We start from the raw sequence: 18,065 nt of genomic DNA on the forward strand, positions 1-18,065 counted from the left end.
GTGTGGGTTATTATTTTGGGTGGATTGATGGATCCTGCCACATTATGGTTGTAAAGACATGGATCTGGAATTCAGAAGACTTCCAGGGGTACTGCATTGGTCTTCCAAGTCTAGTTAGTAAAACCACTGTCTCCAACACAGTCAAGGCTAACAAGTAACTTCCACAAAATTAAACAATAATGAAAAATTAAAATGATGGCTGAGAGTAAGAAAGAAAAAGATAGTAGAAAAAGGAAATTAAAAAATTAAAAACACCAATACCTCAAGAGTAGTTTCAGGCCTTCAGTAATAGTGAGGTAGACTTCATCCATTACATTTTAATTGGTATATATTTAATTAATTAAGATTAGCATTTAATGCCATATATTTAATTAGTACATTTAATTGCCACTACTTTCCTTATTCCTAAATATTACATATAAGATGTGTTGGTGCTCCATGTCCTAGCTGTTGTAAATAGTGCTTCAGTGAACACTGGAGTGCGTGTATCTTTTCAACCCTAAGTCTTAACTGAAAAATGACTGCAAATTGGACCTTACTACATGTCCTTAGGCCAGTGTCTTCCTAGGTATTTTATTTTCTGAAGACTTTTCATGTCTTTGGATGTGGATTTTACTTTTCCTGAATATAAAAGCTCTTTGCTCACTGCTCTTTTTATAAATATAGTACTCTATTTTTTCCTTGCACAAATTATTACAAAAAGGTTGATGAAATTCAAATTTTTATGTAGTATGTGTCACTTGAATTTTTTGTTCTAGATGACCAAAAAACTTCCTTTAAAACCCAGCAGTTTCAGCAGCATATGCTCTGCCCTTACTACATCCAAGTTCTGTGCTCACTGTACTCATTTAATAAGCAGTTTCAAAGAACTTGAAAAAATTTCTCCCAAAACTTAGTCTGTTCACTTAGAAAGACATGTTGGATGACTTCCCCATCCTTCTCTCCAGGGAATCCTGATATATTCATGGATTTCCACATGGAGATCCTTATTGAGAGACATTTAGGATCTTTTCCAACATTTCCCTTTCAGAAAATGGTGCAAATAAACTAGATTTATATCTCCTGGGCCAAGGTATATACAGGAAACACTCTTAGAAGTGAAGTCACAGAGCCCATAGGAGTGGGAAGATTCAGTGTTGACACATGGGGCCAATGGCACCTCAGAGAGGCTAGCCACTGCCTTGTCCACTCAGCAGGGCATTTGTCACTGTGGGGGCTGGGACCTGCCTGTGCACTCTTAAGTGAGGAAGGGCCTTGACCTCCAACCACCTCCTGCCACAGGGGCTTGCCTTTCATCTGCCTGCCCAGTCTGCACCTTCATCCCTCTTTTTCTTCTCCAGCTGCCTTCACTTTCATAATGCCTCTCTCTGCCTTACTAGCTGCACCTCAGGACCATTACACTCCTCCGTCACCTGTGTGACCAGCTTCTAGACCATGTGGTAGCCAATGACCCCGTGTTAAAGTGGACTCTTGTTTGAATCGATTTACCAATTTGCGTTTTAGAAGAAATCAACAATTCCATCAATATTTCCAAGTTCACTGGAAAAGTGACTTACATCACTCTCATACAATAAAAGCAAACCCATCCCTCATTGTAGCCCTCTTTGTTCCCAGTTTTTTTTTTTTTTTTTTTTTAACCAGGTTCTCCTGAGTGTCTTGTGTAAGATTTGTCTATATCATTAGTTTGTTCACTAGCCCTTAGTTTCATTGAGATCCTTCACTTTATTTTTCTGGGCAACTACTGATCTGATGAGGGCTTCCCAGGTGGTAGAGTGGTAAAAAATTCTCCTACCAATGCAGGAACATGGGTTCAATCCCTGGGTCAGGAAGGTCATGTGGAGTAGGAAATGGCAACCCATTCTAGTATTCTTGTACAGAGAATCCCATGGAGAGAGGAATCTGTTGGGCTATAGTCCATGGGCTCACAAAGAGTTGGACATGACTAAGTGACTCAGAATATACACACACACTCATCTGATTGTGGTTGCTTATTATCAGTTACATTTATGTATAATTTATGTATCATCTATTCACCCACTATAAATATACACTTCAATAATTTTAGTATATTATTGAGTTGATTAATCATCAACATGATCCAGTTTTAAAATATTTCTATCACAATGTCTGTTGAAATGAAAAACTAATTTTAATGTCCAATTTACCAAATTTTGTTTCATTACTTATTCTTTTTGGTATCATTTCTATGAACTCTATTCATAGTTCAAACTCATAAAGATTTTATCCTATGTTTTATCCTCTTAAAAATAATTTTAGCTCTTACATTTGTGTCTAGGCTACATTAAAAAAGAAAAAAAGACAAGCCCACTGACAGGAAACATATTTGCAAATCATTTGCCCAATAGCAGACTGATATCCAGAATATATAGTGAAATCTTAGAAATTAAAAATAAGGCACACTTAGAAATGGCAAAATATTTGAGTAAACATTTCTCCAAAGAAGATAGGTAAGCATACAGAAATGTATTCAGTACAGTTCATTGTTAGGAAATACAAATTAAATCTACAATGAGACACCACTACACATTAGAATGTAGAGACAAAAGTCTGAGGAGAGTAAAAAAAAGAGTATAAATGTACTTTATTCAGTCAGGTCAAGTTTCCTGCATTTCAGTTTTGGTGCCAAACTTAAGTAAAATGCCTTAAAAATTTTAAAGAGAAGTTTATGGATTCAGAATTGTCAGGAAGGTCCAGAGATGGACTGTTGCCTAAAGAAATTTTCAGCATGACCCCATCATCCTTTCGAGCTAGAAAGAACAAAACAGCCTTGACCGCCTTCATCACAGGGCTTCTAAGGATAAAAGGGAAAGTGATCACCATGCAAATTGTACACGGATACATGAATCCTTACAAACATCTGCACTGCATTGAAAGAGAAGTGAAGCAAGCTGTAGGGGCACATAAATCATGCATCCTGAAGTGGGAATGAAGAAAACATGTCCTTGCTAGAACAATAGTGGAGGTAGACATCATGCTTTATCATACCATAACCATTGCATATGGTTGCCTATGCATTAATGTTTACTTGTCAAAAGGTTTATAGTGCTGGAGGCAGGAGTTTAACCTGGAAATACTTCACCCTTGACTCTATGCCAGGAGGCTACCATTCCTGTCTTCACATGTGATGACGGAGTACCTCTGTTACTGAGCACATTTTTGTTTGTCTGTTTGTGTAATTGAAGTATGGCTGATGTACAATATTATATAAGTTGTTGTTTTTTCAGTCTCTCAGCAACGCCAACTCTTTTGTGACCCCATGGACTGTAGCACCCCAGGCTCTTCGTCCATGGGATTTCCCAGGCAGGAATACTGGAGTGTGCTGCCATTTACTTCTCTATGGGATCTTCCTGACCCTGGGATGGAAATGTTTCCTGTGTCTCCTGCATTGCAGGCAGAGCCTGCTGAGCCACAACCTGAGAAGCCACAATTATATAAATTATAGGTGTGCAACATCAGTTAAGTTCATTCGCTCAGGTATGTCTGACTCTTTGCCACCCCATGGACTTCAGCACGCCAGGCTTCCCTGTCCATCATCAACTCCTGAAGCTTGCCCAAACCATGTCCAATGAGTTGGTGATACCACCCAACCATTTCATCCTTTGTCATGCCCTCTCCTCTTGCCTTCAATTTTTACCAGCATCAGGGTCTTTTCCAATGAGTCAATTCTTAACATCAGATGGCCAAAATGTCCAAGTTTCAGCTTCAGAATCAGTCCATCCAATGAATATTCAGGACTGATTTTCTTTAGGATTGACTGGTTTGATCCCCTCGCAGTCCAAGGGACTCTCAAGAGTCTTGTCCAACACCACAGTCCAAAAGCATCAATTATTCAGTGCTCAGCCTTCTTTATATTCCAACTCTCACATCCATACATGACTACTGGAAAACTCATACCTTTGACCAGATGGAACTTTGTTGGCAAAGTAATGTTTCCGCTTTTTAGTGTGCTATCTATGTTGGTCATATCTTTTCTTCCAAGGAACAAGCGTCTTTTAATTTTATGGCTGTAGTCACCATCTGCAGTGATTTTGGGGCCCCCCAAAATAAATTCTCTCACTGTATCCATGTATCCCCACCTATTTGCTATGAAGTGATGGGGCCAGATGCAACAATCTTAGTTTTCTGAATGTTGAGTTTTAAGCGAACCCTTTCACTCTGCTCTTTCATTTACATCAAGAGTCTCTAGTTTTTCTTCACTTTCTGCCATTAGGGTGTGTGATCTGTATATCTGAGGTTATTGATACTTCTCCCTGGAAATCTTGATTCTCCATTTGTGCTTCATCCAGCCCAACATTTCTCATGATGTATTCTGCATATAAGTTAAATAAGCAAGGTGACTATATATAGCCTTGACATACTCCTTTACCAATTTGGAACCAGTCTACTGTTCCCTGTTCGATTCTAGCTGTTGCTTCTTTACCTCCAAACAGATTTCTCAGGAGGCAGGTAAGGTGTTCTGGTATTCCCATCTCTTGAAGAATTTTCCACAATTTGTTGTGATCCACAGAATCAAATGCTTTAGCATAGTTAATAAAGCAGAAGTAGATCATTTTCTGGAACTCTCTTGCATTTTTGATGATCCAGTGGAAATTGGAAATTTGATCTCTGAATCCTCTGTCTTTTCTAAATCCATCTTGAACATATGGAATTTCATTGTTCACGTACTGTTGAAGCCAGCCTTTAAGAATTTTGAGCTTTACTTTGCTAGAGTGTAAGATAAGTGCAGTTGTGAGTTAGTTTGAACATTCTTTGGTATTGCCTTTCCTTAGGATTGGAATGAAAACTGACATTTTCCAGTTCTGTGGTCACTTCTGTGTTTTCCAAATTTGCTGGCGTATTGACTGCAGCACTTTCAAAGCATCATCTTTCAGAATTTGAAGTAGCTCAACTGGAATTCCATCACCTCCACTAGCTTTGTTCATAGTGGTGCTTCCTAAGCCCCAGTTGACTTTACATTCCAGGATGTCTGGCTCTAGGTGAGTGACCACACCACTGTGGTTTTGTGGATCATCAAGGTCTTTTCTGTATAGTTCTGTGTATTTTTGCCACCTCTTCTTAATATCTTCTGCTTCTCTAAGGTCCACACCATTTCTGTCCTTTATTGTGCCAGTGTTTGTATGAAATATTCCCTTGGTATCACTAATTTTCTTGAAGAGATCTCTAGTCTTTTCTATTCTATCGTTTTCCTCTATTTCTTTGCATTATTCACTGAGGAAGGTTTTTTTTTATCTCTCCATGTTATTCCTTGGAACTGCATTCAAATGTGTATATCTTTCCTTTTCTCATTTGCTTTTAGATTCTCTTCTTTTCTCAGCTATTTATAAGGCCTCCTCAGATAACCATTTTTCCATTTTGCATTTCTTTTTCTTGGGAATGGTCTTGATCACTGCCTCTGTACAATGTCACAAACTTCAGGACATAGTTCTTCAGGCACTCTGTCTATCAGATTCAATCCCTTAAATCTATTTGTCACTTCCACTGTATAATCGTAAGCAATTTGACTTAGGTCATACCTGAATGGTCTAGTGGTTTTGCCTACTTTGTTCAATTTCCCTACTAAAAGTAGGGAAAATTCAGCAATAAAGAGTTCATGATCTGAGCCACAGTCAGATCTGGGTCTTGTTTTTGCTAACTGTACACAGCTTCTCCATCTTTGGCTACAAAGAATATTATCAATCTGATTTCGGTATTGATCATCTGGTGATGTCCATGTGTGGAGTTTTCTCTTGTGTTGTTGAGAGAGGATGTTTGCTATGACCAGTGTATTCTCTTGGCAAAACTCTGTTAGCCTTTTCCTTGTTTCATTTTGTACTCCCAGGCTAAAGTTTCCTAATACTCCAGATCCCTACTTTTTTATTCCAGTCCCCTATAATGAAAAGGACACCTTTTGGGGGTGTTAGTTCTATAAGGTCTTGTTGGTCTTCATAGAGCTTTTCAACTTCATCTTTTTCGGCATTAGTGGTTGGGGTATAGACTTGGATTACTGTGATATTGGATGATTTGCCTTGGAAATGAACAGAGATCATTCTGTTGTTTTTGAGATTGCACCTAAGTACTGCATTTCAAGCTCTTCTGTTGACTATGATGGCTACTCCATTTTTTTTCTAAGGGATTCTTGCCACAATAGTAGATATAATATTCATCTGAGTTAATTTCACCAATTCCAATTCATTTTAGTTCACTGATTCCTAAAATGGCAATGTTCACTCTTGCCATCTCCTGTTTGACCACTTCCAATTTACCTTGATTCATGGACCTAAGATTCTAGTTTCCTAAGCAATATTGTTCTTTACAGTATCAGATTTTACTTCCATCACCAGTCACATCCACAACTGGGCATTGTTTTCGCTGTGGCTCCATCTCTTCATTCTTTCTGGTGTTATTTTTCCACTCTTCTCCAGTAGGATTTTGGGCACCGACCAACCTGGGGAGTTCTTTCAGTGTCACATTTTTTGCCTTTTCATACTGTTCATGGGGTTCTCAAGGCAAGAATACTGAAGTGGCTTGCTATTGTCTTCTCCAGTGGACCACATTTTCCCAGAACTCTCCACCCTACACAGCATGGCTCGTAGTTTCATTGAGTTAGACAAGGCTGTGGTCAGTGTGCAACATAGTGATTAATAAGTTTTAGAGGTTTTACCCCACTTACAGTTATCATATAATATTGGCTACATTCCCCATGTAGTACAATGTATATTTGTAGCTTATTTATTTTATGCATGGTATCTTTATCTCTTAATTCCCCATCATTATTCTTCCCCACCCTTCCCTCTTCCCACTGGTAACCACTAGTTTGTTCTCTATATCTGTGAGTCTGCTTCCTTTTTGTTATATCCACTAGTTTGTTGTGTTACTTAGATTCCACATATAAGTGATATCATTCAGTATTTGTCTTTTTCTGATTTATTTCACTGAGCATAATACCCTCCAAATCCACTCTCCACACACACACACACACACACACACATATCACATCTTCTTTATTCATTCATCTGCTGATGGCCACTTAGGTTACTTCCATATCTTGGCAATTGCAAATAATGCTGCTATGAACAGTGGGCTCCATGTGTTTTTTTGAAATAGAGGTTTTTGTTTGTTTGTTTTTTTTTTCAGGTATATACTCAGGAGTGGAACTGCTGGATCATATGGTACCTCTATTTTTAGTTTTTTGAGGAACATTTATACTGTTTTCTGTAGTGCCTGTTGCAAATTACATTTCTACCAACAATGTGGGAGGGTTCCCTTTTCTCCATATCCTCACCAAGATTTGTTATTTGCATACCTCACTGTGTTTTATTTTGTTTTCTTTTCTTTTTAAAATCTGCATTTCCCTGATGATTAGCGATGCTGAGCACCTTTCCATGTGCTGCTATTGAGTATTTTTAAACTGATAAATACAAGTATAAATCTTAACACCTCTCTAATTTCTTGTGGGTCTTGGCCCTTTCCTTTAACAATAGTTGATACAGGGTGATGAGGGCTTACTTTTCACTGACAGATGTCCTGGAAATAACACTGTGTAATGTCCACAGTTAGCCTGAAAAGGCTATGAGCCACTCAGGTCAGTCTCCTGTCGGAGCCCTCCACCACCAAGAATGAGCTCTGCAGTCCTGCCTGCTGGGATGAAGCCCAGGCCTCGCAGGGAGGCTTCCTGAAGCTCCTCCGGCAGACCCACCTTCAGCTGCAGATGTGGCAGTGACGTCACTTCCACAGGAGTCCAGCTCCTAGTGTTAGTGTCAACCCTAACTGGTAAGTCTCCTTTCCTGAGACCCTAACATCTAGAGCAGAAAGAGCCATCCCCACTGTGCCCTGTCTGAATTCCTCACCTTGGGACCATGAGCAAAACAAAGAGGGTGTCTCATGCCATGACATTGAGGGTTAGTTTATAAAAAACATTTTATATTAAAAGCAACACAGAAAAAACTTGTGGAAAATTCACAGGCTACAAAGGAAGATAAATGAAATTCTGTGTTTCCTTCCTCATCCCTTCTGTAGCTTTCTAGATTCAGTTTCTGGAAGTAACAACTGTTAAGTTTTTGTCCTCTTTCCAGATTTATTAATGGAACGATCAGATAATGCTGATATTCTGACAAGCATTTTTCTAAGAGCTTTACCTACATTTACTCAGCTACTCTTCATTCACCATAGATTCTCAGGTGGTAGCTCGAAGGAGAGTCCTCTGCTTCATTCTGATTTCTTTCCAAAACTGGGTGTCTGAACTCCCTTTTGAATGATGTTCCTCCAATATATTTGGAAATATATTCCCTAGGGTCTTGCCTGGCAGTCTAGTGGTTAGGACTTCGCCTTCCAAATGCCTGGAAGCAAAAAATCTGAAACCATAAAAAACAACTGAAGCAATATTGTAAGAAATTGAATACATTAAAAAATCCTATTAAAAAATAAATACATTTCTTAATTCTTTTTTCAATTTTATTCCTCAACTTCCTTATTTGTACATATACACACGCACATACATTTTCCATCAAGCTGGGAAGCACTAAAATTTTTCATTTCGAGTAATGTAGTATTGCCTGTTGTTTTCTACCCTCAGTCATATCTCAGTTGGGCAATCCTTGGGAAAAAAAAAAAAATGACATCATCTTAATCATTGTTTTACTTCATCAAAGACCCACTTAATCTGTTAGTTCAGATACTTGGAGGTGAGGTGAGTCAGCAGTGAAGTGCTTCCCTGGTGGCTCACACAGTAAAGAATCTACCTGCAGTGCAAGAGACACAGGTTTGATCCCTGGGTTGGGAAAATCCCCTGGAGAAGGGAATGGCTGCCCACTCCAGTATTCTTGCCCGGAGAATCCCATGGATAGAAGAGACTGGCTGGCTATAGTCATTGAGATGCAAAAAGGTGGACCTGCCCGGGTGGCTAACACTTTCACACTTTTTTTTTTTTTTTCTTCATCAATGATAAGGATTTGTTCTAAACCTGGGCTTTCCAGATGGCTCAGTGGTAAAGAATCCATCTGCCAATGCAGGAGACAAGTAGACAAGAATTCCATCCCTGGGTTGGAAAGATCCCCTGGAAAGGCAATGGCAACCTACTCCAGTATTCTTGCCTTGAAAATTCCATGGACAGAGGAACCTGGAGGGCTATAGTCCATGGGGTCGCAAAGAGTCAGACGTGATTGAACACACAGGGACACACATACAGTACAGCATTCCATGTCTTGTAAGGGTACATACTTTGTTTTAATAGGGCAACTTTTCATCTTTCTCCTAAAGTTTTCACTTCTACATTTAGGGGGCTGGTCACTTATCATCCTATAGTCAGTGTTCATGACCATCAGAATGGGGTGTGATTTTTTTTTTTTTAATTTATTTTTTTAAATTTTATTTTATTTTTTAAACTTTACATAATTGTATACCTGTGGCGGATTCATTTTGATATTTGGCAAAACTAATACAATTATGTGATTAGGTTTTAAATTATGACCCAGAACACATTTAGTCCTAGAGTTTTGGGTTGTTTAAAGTTCTTCATTTAGAAAAACAGTAACTACACTTACACCCAACCTACAGTTGAAAACACAGTGATTTGGTTTTTACTTGTTCAGTGAATAGCCAGGGTTAACACACAATAACAAAGTGTTTAATGAATTGGCAGAGATTGAGGGGTAAGTAAGTCTGTAAATTTAGGTGCATAGAGAGGAATGGAAGTGGTTTATGTAGAAAATGAGAGAAGGGTTTAAGTAATTTAATAAGCCTATGGTTAGAGAGAGAATATGACATTTTACAATTGAATTTTGATTAATGCTGCCTTTTATATCAACTGGAACATATTTTAAATTGCTTCATCTAGAAATTTCTGGTGAATCAGAAATACTAGAAATGATTAGAGATGATATATCTACAGGAATATGATGCATTTTATTCTCAACATGTTAGCCTTGTCCCTCTTCACCCTGAGATGTTCACAAGTATCTATATTTGCGGAACAGGCCATTTTCTCTCATATAAATTATTTTTCTAAATCAGAGCAGAATCTGTAAGCCTGGGATTCAGTTTTGAAATAAAATGTTTATTCTGAAAAGCTAAATTTGTCCATAGAAACACACTTTCTATATAACAGCCTTTGAACTCATCCTGTGCAGAGTCCAGTTCACTCTGAAAGTTCTGTGATGAATCGTCTCCATGGTAATGTGATGATACACATTCTGCATTCTGTACCAACTGCCACTTTGTGAGCTGAGAGGTTCGCATAAGTGAGAAGAGTTCATCTTCAACCTTGAGTGTTTTTTAAATGGGCAACTTGAATTGCTGTTCTGGAGGTAGGTTCCTACTGATCCTCTGAAGGCTGTTTTTTCAAATGGGCTTGTTAATTTTTACTGAAGTTTTTTCCTCATCTTTTTTTTTTTTTTTTTTAATTTTCATCATTCTAGTTTATCTACAGAGACATAAATGTATTACATACTTTTGCTTTATTCCTTAATTTATACTTTTTGATTCTTCTGTTAGCTGGGAGCCTTAAATATCTTCCTAAATTTAGAAAAATGTACAATTTTTTAGTGTCAGGTTTGTACATACTCTACCAGAGAATAGATGGAAAGAACTGAAGCAGGAGAACCATAATGTCTCCCCAAAAATGGACATTACAGGAAAAGGGGATTACAGCTCAACTCTTCTAAATGTAGCTTCCCACATCTACAAGTACTAGCAGTGTAAATCCAGAAACTTTTAAAAATGAAAAAAACTGGTATTTACAGGTGGAATTTCCATGGGTGGATGTGAGCAGGATCACCGTTTGCCTTTGCCAGGGAGTTTGATGAGACGGGGCCTTGCTGCTGGGTTAGTAGGATGAACATTTGGTCACTGAGGGAAAGAGGGCCTGTCTGTTGATCCTCAAGGAGAATCTTGGGGTGAGGTCTCTAGTCTATGAATATGGACATGACTTTAAAAAAGAATATGGGGCTCTACTGTCTTCCACTACAGGGTCTAGAGTATGATGAGTTGATACAGTCAGAATTTCAGTGAGGGAAGACTCGAGGTCTTGCCCATTCTTAGCTAGCACTTTGTCCAGGCTGCTCAAATCAGTGCTCTGATCAGCTGTAAGACTTTGCACATCAGAGACTTAATTAAGACACCAAAGCCCAGCACAGATGACCACTTTCCCAGTTAACTCACATTAACTCCTCATCCAGACTTGGTCAATGGAAGCAAAGGTAATTCTTGGTAGAGCCATCATGTAGCTTTTGGTTTAGAAAATTCTGAGCTCTGAGCCAACTTGCATGCCAAACAGACTACTGGTCAACTCAGCAAGATGGCATTGAAAAGGCTGTTGTGACATGGTTGCCCATGTGAAGAATCTGTGGAGGATGGACAGAGTTGAAATCCTATGGTCCTTCTGAGGAGCTTTGCCTCAGAAGAAACTTGTATTTTGGATCAGAAATGGAAATATAGAGACAAATGGTGGAAGGAGGATTTGAGTTCTTTTTTAGGCTGAGTCATCTTCTCCAGGGCATCCAGCTTTCATCTGCAGAAAGCTAGGGACAAGAGAATTTGAGAGGGGGGTTGAATTCACCATTGTGTGCTCTTGGAAAGTCACTTGATCTCTCTAAATTTCAATACCTTCTACCGTAATATATGGTTACAGCCCCCATTTTGTCCCCCCATCCTCCCCAACAAGGCTGGATATCAGAAGAGGTGATAATAGATACTCTCCATAAATTGTAAAGCTTTGTTTCTGTGAAAAAGGTAGAGTAAGCTTCCATCCCCACTTACTTGGAACCATCAAAGTACCCTCTCTGCTTTCAACCGCTACAAAAGGTCCACCTTATTCTTGACATCACTCAAGACTGAACTCTTACAGAGCATTTATGAAGCTTTTCTATTTGTTTATTTGACTGCTTTGTGTCTTAGTTGTGGTACATGGGATCTTCGTTGCACCATGTAGATCTTTCGTTGCAGTGCACTGACTCTAGCTGTGCTACCTGGGCTAAGTAGTTGCACCATGTGGGCTTACCTGCTCTGAAGCATGTAGAATCTTACTCCCCTGACCAGAAATCAAACACCTATTCCCTGCATTTCAAGGCAGATTCTTAACCACTTGACTTCAAGGTAAATCCCTCCTTCATTTCTCTAACATTTTACCTGTATTTAATCATTCTTTGCCTCATAATATTAAAAATAGGCCATATTAACATTTCTTCAACTCAGTACAGGAAACTGAGACAACGAGAGATCCAAATGTCTTTCCAAGTACCTGCTTCTCCTAACAGGATCTGAATCCAGTCCATCAGGCGTGGTCACCTTGCTCTGCTGAGCTTCTAGGTCTCAGTTAAACAGAGATATTTGTACACACAGCCAGTCTGTTGGGTGTTTTCAGTGCACATCAAACTGCAGATCTTCCAAAGTCCACTTTAGATTCAGGAGGCCCTGCTAGGTATCTGGTGATGCAGAGGACCAGAGGACTGAACTGTGGATCAATTATTATTAGTTTCTGTGTGTTCTTCTGCTGGCAAGACATCAACTACTCTCACCATTATAATGCCTTTCCCAGGATGTTTTGTCTGGAAGACCAAAAAAGACATTCCTCAGAGTCCAAGAACATTAAAGACCAGCTGGGTCAAGAGAGTTCGTTGTTGGCCGCACAGTAGGGTGCACCATATAACTGACCCAGTTGAAGGTACTGTGGAAATTTTCTAAGTTCACTCATGAATAAATATTGTAGTATGTTCAGTGTCTCATATTTAAGAAAAAAATGGAAGTATTAAGCAATGATCTTCTTTTGTTTCATGTGTTCATATTGAAACTATGTCAGTTGGTACTGTTTTAAGTATGGAAGGAAACATGCATTTAAAATTCAACATTTGATTCATATTTAAGACTGAAGATGGTCTCTAGCTATGGTTTGGACATTAGCTAATTTTTTAACATTAGCTGTGATATGTTCCTCCCTGAAGCTATGTTTCAAGATTTCTTTAAATTATTAGACTTTATTTAGAACAGGATTACATTGACAAAAAAGTTGTACAGAAAATACCGAAAATTCTTATATCCTATCACTCCAGTTTCAGCTATCATATGTTACTCACAGATACCATATGTGTAGTACATTTATTGAAATTCATGAGATAATAAATTTTTAGTAATTAAAAGTCCATAGTTCACCTAAGATTCACACTTTGTATTGTTATATTCAATGATATGTTAAATATGCACAATATTATTTATCTCCATTATGGAACCATACAGAAATCTGTACATTAGTGTTCATAGGGTATTCATAGTAGTCAAATGGTAAAAGCAACCCAACAACCATCATATGATGAATAGATAAATGAAATATGACATATACTCAGAATGGAATACTATTCATCTATAAAAATGAATTAAAAAATAAAATAAAATTAAAAAAAAAGAAAAAACAAAAAGAAAAAAAAATGAATTAAGGATTGAAATATGCTACAAAATGGATGGACCAAATAATACAAAAATTTATTATGGTTATTGAAATAATGCTGGCACAGAAAGACAAATATTGTATGATTCCACTGGTTTAGGGTACACAGAATAGGCAAACACACGGAAACTGGAAATACAAATTACCAAGGCCAGGAGGTAAGAAGGAAGGTGGATTATGACTTCATGAGTACAGAGGTTATACTCGATCTGATGAAAAAGATTTAGATGTAGATGATTTTGATAGATACGCAGCACTGCGAAAGTAGAAAATGCTATGGAACTTTTTAATTCTTAAAAATTATGAAAAGAATAAATAGAATGTATCTTTTTTTAAATATAAATTTATTTATTTTAATTGGAGGTTAACTTTGATCACAGTGCTCAATTGCTAAGTCATGTCTGACTGTTTGTGAGCCCATGGACAGCAGCACACCAGGCTCCCCGCCGTTCACTATCTCCCAGAGTTTGTTCAAATTCATGTCCACTGAGTCGATGATGCCATCCAACCATCTCATTCTTTGTGCCCCCACCCCCTTTTCCTCTGCCCACAATCTTTCCCAGCATCAGAAGCTTTTCCAGTGAGTCTACTCTTCACATCAGGTTGTCAAAGTATTGAAGCTTTAGCATCAGTCCTTCCAATTAATATTCAGGGTTGATTTCCTTTAGAATTGACTAATTTGAATTCCTTGCTATCAAGAGTCTCTTCAGCACCACTGTTATAAAACATCAATTCTTTGGCACTCAGCCTTCTTGATGGTCCAAGTCTCACAACTGTACATGACTACTGGAACATAGTGATTTTTAGTGCTTACCTTTGTCAAACTAACAATTTCAAGTTGATCAGGTTCCCCTTAGCTAGAAAGCTAAAGGCTCTTTGTCTCATTTCTGAAACATTCATCTCTTTAGCCTTCCTCCACCTACCAGGAAGGTTGTCCAACAGATCTCAACCCACACTTATTGACCACCCACATCTGTACACTGCTCCCACGTGTCCACATTAGCACGGTCTCTCCAATCAGCATCACAGGTGTCCTGACTACCCCTCTACGTCCTCCTAGAGCTCCCTGAGGACGAGCTGTCCACCTCAAATTTGGAGGAAGAGGCCCTGCCCACCGGTGCGGTAAGTGCCCCAATCTATCTGAGGTGAAAGCGTTGCTTCATGGCTTTACTTTTCAGTTGAGTTCAGATAAGGGTTCACAATATTCAAGACAGCTCATACAGTTTTTAATTCAGTGGATGAATGTTGAGTCTCCAAGCAGAAAGCTTATACAAAAGGACATTATTTAAAATGACAACATCAATTACAAACTGTGGTTGGGAGCACATGTCTCAGCTGAAAGCTTTCCCTCTTGAAATAAAATTTTGTAACTGCTAGTCAAAATGGGCTTGAGAGATATTTCAGGGAAAGCATGAGCCTTTCCCACAGGCATCCTCTCTGTTTTGTTTTTGGGCCATGGACTCAACAACACTTTCCCATTTGGTTTTTTGAGGACAAAAAAGAGAACAAAAGCCCTGTATGCATAGTACACAAGATGCTGACACCCTCACACTCTTTTCTTCTCTTTAATTACAGGTGAAAGAAACCAACAAAAATGGTAAATATTCAGGAATCATCCCCCTGCTGAGAAACAATCGACATGATTGAGGCGGGGGTCTCTTGCTGGCTGTGGTTGGAGAGGCACCCTGATCCTGGGTTCCTAAAGGGGCAGAGGGGTGGGACTGCAGAGAAGAGACTGATCTCCCAGAATGAACAATAACTGTGTTCAATGGTCCTTGGAAACAACTACATCATTTAGATGCTGTGGGTTTGTGTGAATCAGGGTTGTAGTGCCTTGTGTGAGCCCATGTGATGTGGTTTTGAATCTCTGTGTGTGTATGTGTGTGTATGTGTCTCCTCAGAAATGCTTTCCACTTACACAGCACAAGTCAAGTGTGAACTTTGTAAACACCTCTCATCACCACTACTCACTGCCTATACATTATGTGATTCTTTCCTCAGCTTAGCCATTCCTCAAGTTTGGTTAATGTTCATTTTCCTCAGATGAAGATGGTGCTGAGAAAAATGGCCTTAGCTCTTGACCTCCTAAATGGAAAAGTCAAACTGAAAACATAGGAGTGGTCCCAGTGTGTCTGCACTGCACCCCTGACCTGCACTGATCACTCAGTCATGGGATGCTCTGTCACGGAACAAGGGGGTCCCTGCATCTGTGTCCATGCCTGCAAGTACTAGCAGCTCCAGAGGTTCAGACCATGTCCATCCTTATAAGGTAGCCTCAGTGGTCACACAACCCAGGGGCAAACATAGATGGGCTAACGACCAACTTTGGCAGAGTCATCACTCTGAAAGACACCTCAGGACTTGCATCCTCCCAGTCAACTCACAAATTCTGAAAGTTGTGTGGCCAACATTGTAGGCCAAATCTGTTGGTGCTGCTGTTATTGCTTAAACAAGGATAAAGCAGATAATGACTAGGGAGATACTTCATTGTACATTATCATAAGCCTTACATTGATAAACCCTGTAGCACACACTCAAGGGAAGGTATCAAACAGATAACAAAGTGGTACTTGATAGTTAGCCTAGTGACCATGACTCTATTTGTAAATCTGCACAGCTGGGTCAGAGACATCTTTCACCCATGCTTCTTATCCACAATGAACTGTCCCACAAATTGTCTGATGTCCGTGAGTGTGACAGCCACTGACTCAGAGAACATGCAAATATTGTTTGGAAAATGAAGACTGGGGAAAAATATCACATGATTGATAGTAGCAATTTGGAATAGTAGGGTTGAATTCAGTCCTCTAACAAAATTTCCTTTCAATCAAGAATAAAGGCTCATAGAAGGCTCATTGGTAAGTTCAATGGCTGTAACTGTGGATCCTGGGGATGCAGTGATCTAGGAAGAACTCCAGAAGACAGGTGTGATTTAGCAGGAGTTGTAAACAGGCAAGCAGGTCATGGATCTCTGTCATTGAAAGAGGGCATGCATTTTAGTGTTTCTTTTTTCCTCATTGGTTAAATTATCACTAGTTAAATTGCAGAAGCTGCGTTTCATTTCATTCCTGCTCCTCTCCTTTGCTCCCCTTCCTTCAGCAGTTTGACTCAACATCAGCTCAGTCCATAGTTACTAACCTCCCTCATGCATGCACTCCATCACATGTCCCAGTCAAACAATAACAAAGGCTGAGTGACTGGTGAGCAGCTTCAGCTGTGTCCTGACAGCTGCACTCTGTCCCTCTAGCACCCCAGGAGGACCTGGTGGAGGAGCTGCCCCAGGCCCATGCAGAGGAGCAGCCTCTGAGCATGCTGAAGGTAAGCTCATCTCTCTCTATCAGGGAAAAGACTGCTCCATCACTTCTTTATTTTTATTCAGCTGAATACAGTTATAGTAGTCTGACAGTGTAAACTCTCACTGATGTATGCAATTCCTGGGCTACGGAAATACTGAGGTTAAATCTATTATCAACACAGACATGTTTCAATAGGACATTAAAAATAGACAGCATCAGTTACTACCGTAGGTGCTTTTAGCAAGAGAAATTTTCTCCTCCTTGAAAAGTAATTTTGTAATTATTGGTCAAATTGAAACTGAGACCTCTTAGGTGAAAAAGTCCAGCCTTTTCAAAGGGTGCCTGCCCTGTTTTCCTTTGGGGCCACTGACTTAAAGAATTTTAGTTATTTGAGGATAAATATCAGATGACAGGAGACTTACTGCAGATAATACATAATGCTGAGACCCTCACACAGTTTTCTTCTCTCTAACAGGCACATGGAGTAGTCTATGAGCATGGTAAATATTCAGGGATCATCCCTGTGCTGAGGTACAATCTAGATGGAGGTGGGGCTCTCTTGATGGCTCTAGTTGGAGAGGCGCCCTGATCCTGGGTCCCCAAAGGGGCTGAGGGGTGTGGGTGCAGAGGAGAGACTGATCTCCCAGGATGAACAATGACTGTGTTATATAGTCCCTGGAAACAACTACATCATTTAGATGCTGTGGGTTTGTGTGAATCAGGGTTGCGGTTCCATGTGTGAGCCCACGTGATGTGATTTTGAATCTCTGTGTGTGTGTATGTAAGTATGTGTGTGTGTCCTCAGAGATGTTTCCCTCTTAGCACAAGTCAAGTGTGAACTTTCTAAACACTTCTCATCACCACTGCACACTGGCTATATATTACATGATTCTTTCCTCAGCTCAGCCATTCCTCAAGTTTGGTTAATGTTCATTTTCCTCAGATGAAGATGGTGCTGGAAAAAATGGCCCAAGTTCTTGACCTCCTAAATAGAAAAGCCAAATTGAATATCTAAGTGTGGTCCCAATGTGGTTGCTCTGGACACCTGACCTTCACTTGACACTCATCCCTGGGATCCTCAGTCATGGCACATGGGGATCTCTCCAGCTATGAGCCATGCTGGGAGCTACTGGCAGCTCCAGAGGTCCAGATTGTGCCCTTTATTATAAGGGGAGCTCAGTTGTCACTTCCCTGGTGGCTCAGATGGTAAAGAATCTGCCTACAATGTGGGGGACCCAGCTTTGATCCCTGGGTTGGATAGATCCTCTGGAGAAGGAAATGGAAACCCACTGCAGTACTCTTGCCTGGAAAATCCCATGGAGGGAGAAACATAGTCT

The 18,065-nt window shown here is 39.6% G+C and overlaps 1 long non-coding RNA gene across 1 annotated transcript; it reads left to right on the forward strand.

The window, feature by feature from the left end:
* Nucleotides 1-12,527: 12,527 nt before the first annotated feature.
* On the forward strand, nucleotides 12,528-15,096 carry LOC129653905 (uncharacterized). Its single transcript, XR_008715260.1, has 3 exons — nucleotides 12,528-12,655; nucleotides 14,493-14,554; nucleotides 15,008-15,096. It is a non-coding gene; the product is annotated as an uncharacterized LOC129653905 (long non-coding RNA).
* Nucleotides 15,097-18,065: the final 2,969 nt, after the last annotated feature.

The sequence above is a fragment of the Bubalus kerabau genome, chromosome 5 (genome assembly GCF_029407905.1).
Source record: "Bubalus kerabau isolate K-KA32 ecotype Philippines breed swamp buffalo chromosome 5, PCC_UOA_SB_1v2, whole genome shotgun sequence".
Classification (NCBI taxonomy): Eukaryota; Metazoa; Chordata; class Mammalia; order Artiodactyla; family Bovidae; genus Bubalus; species Bubalus kerabau.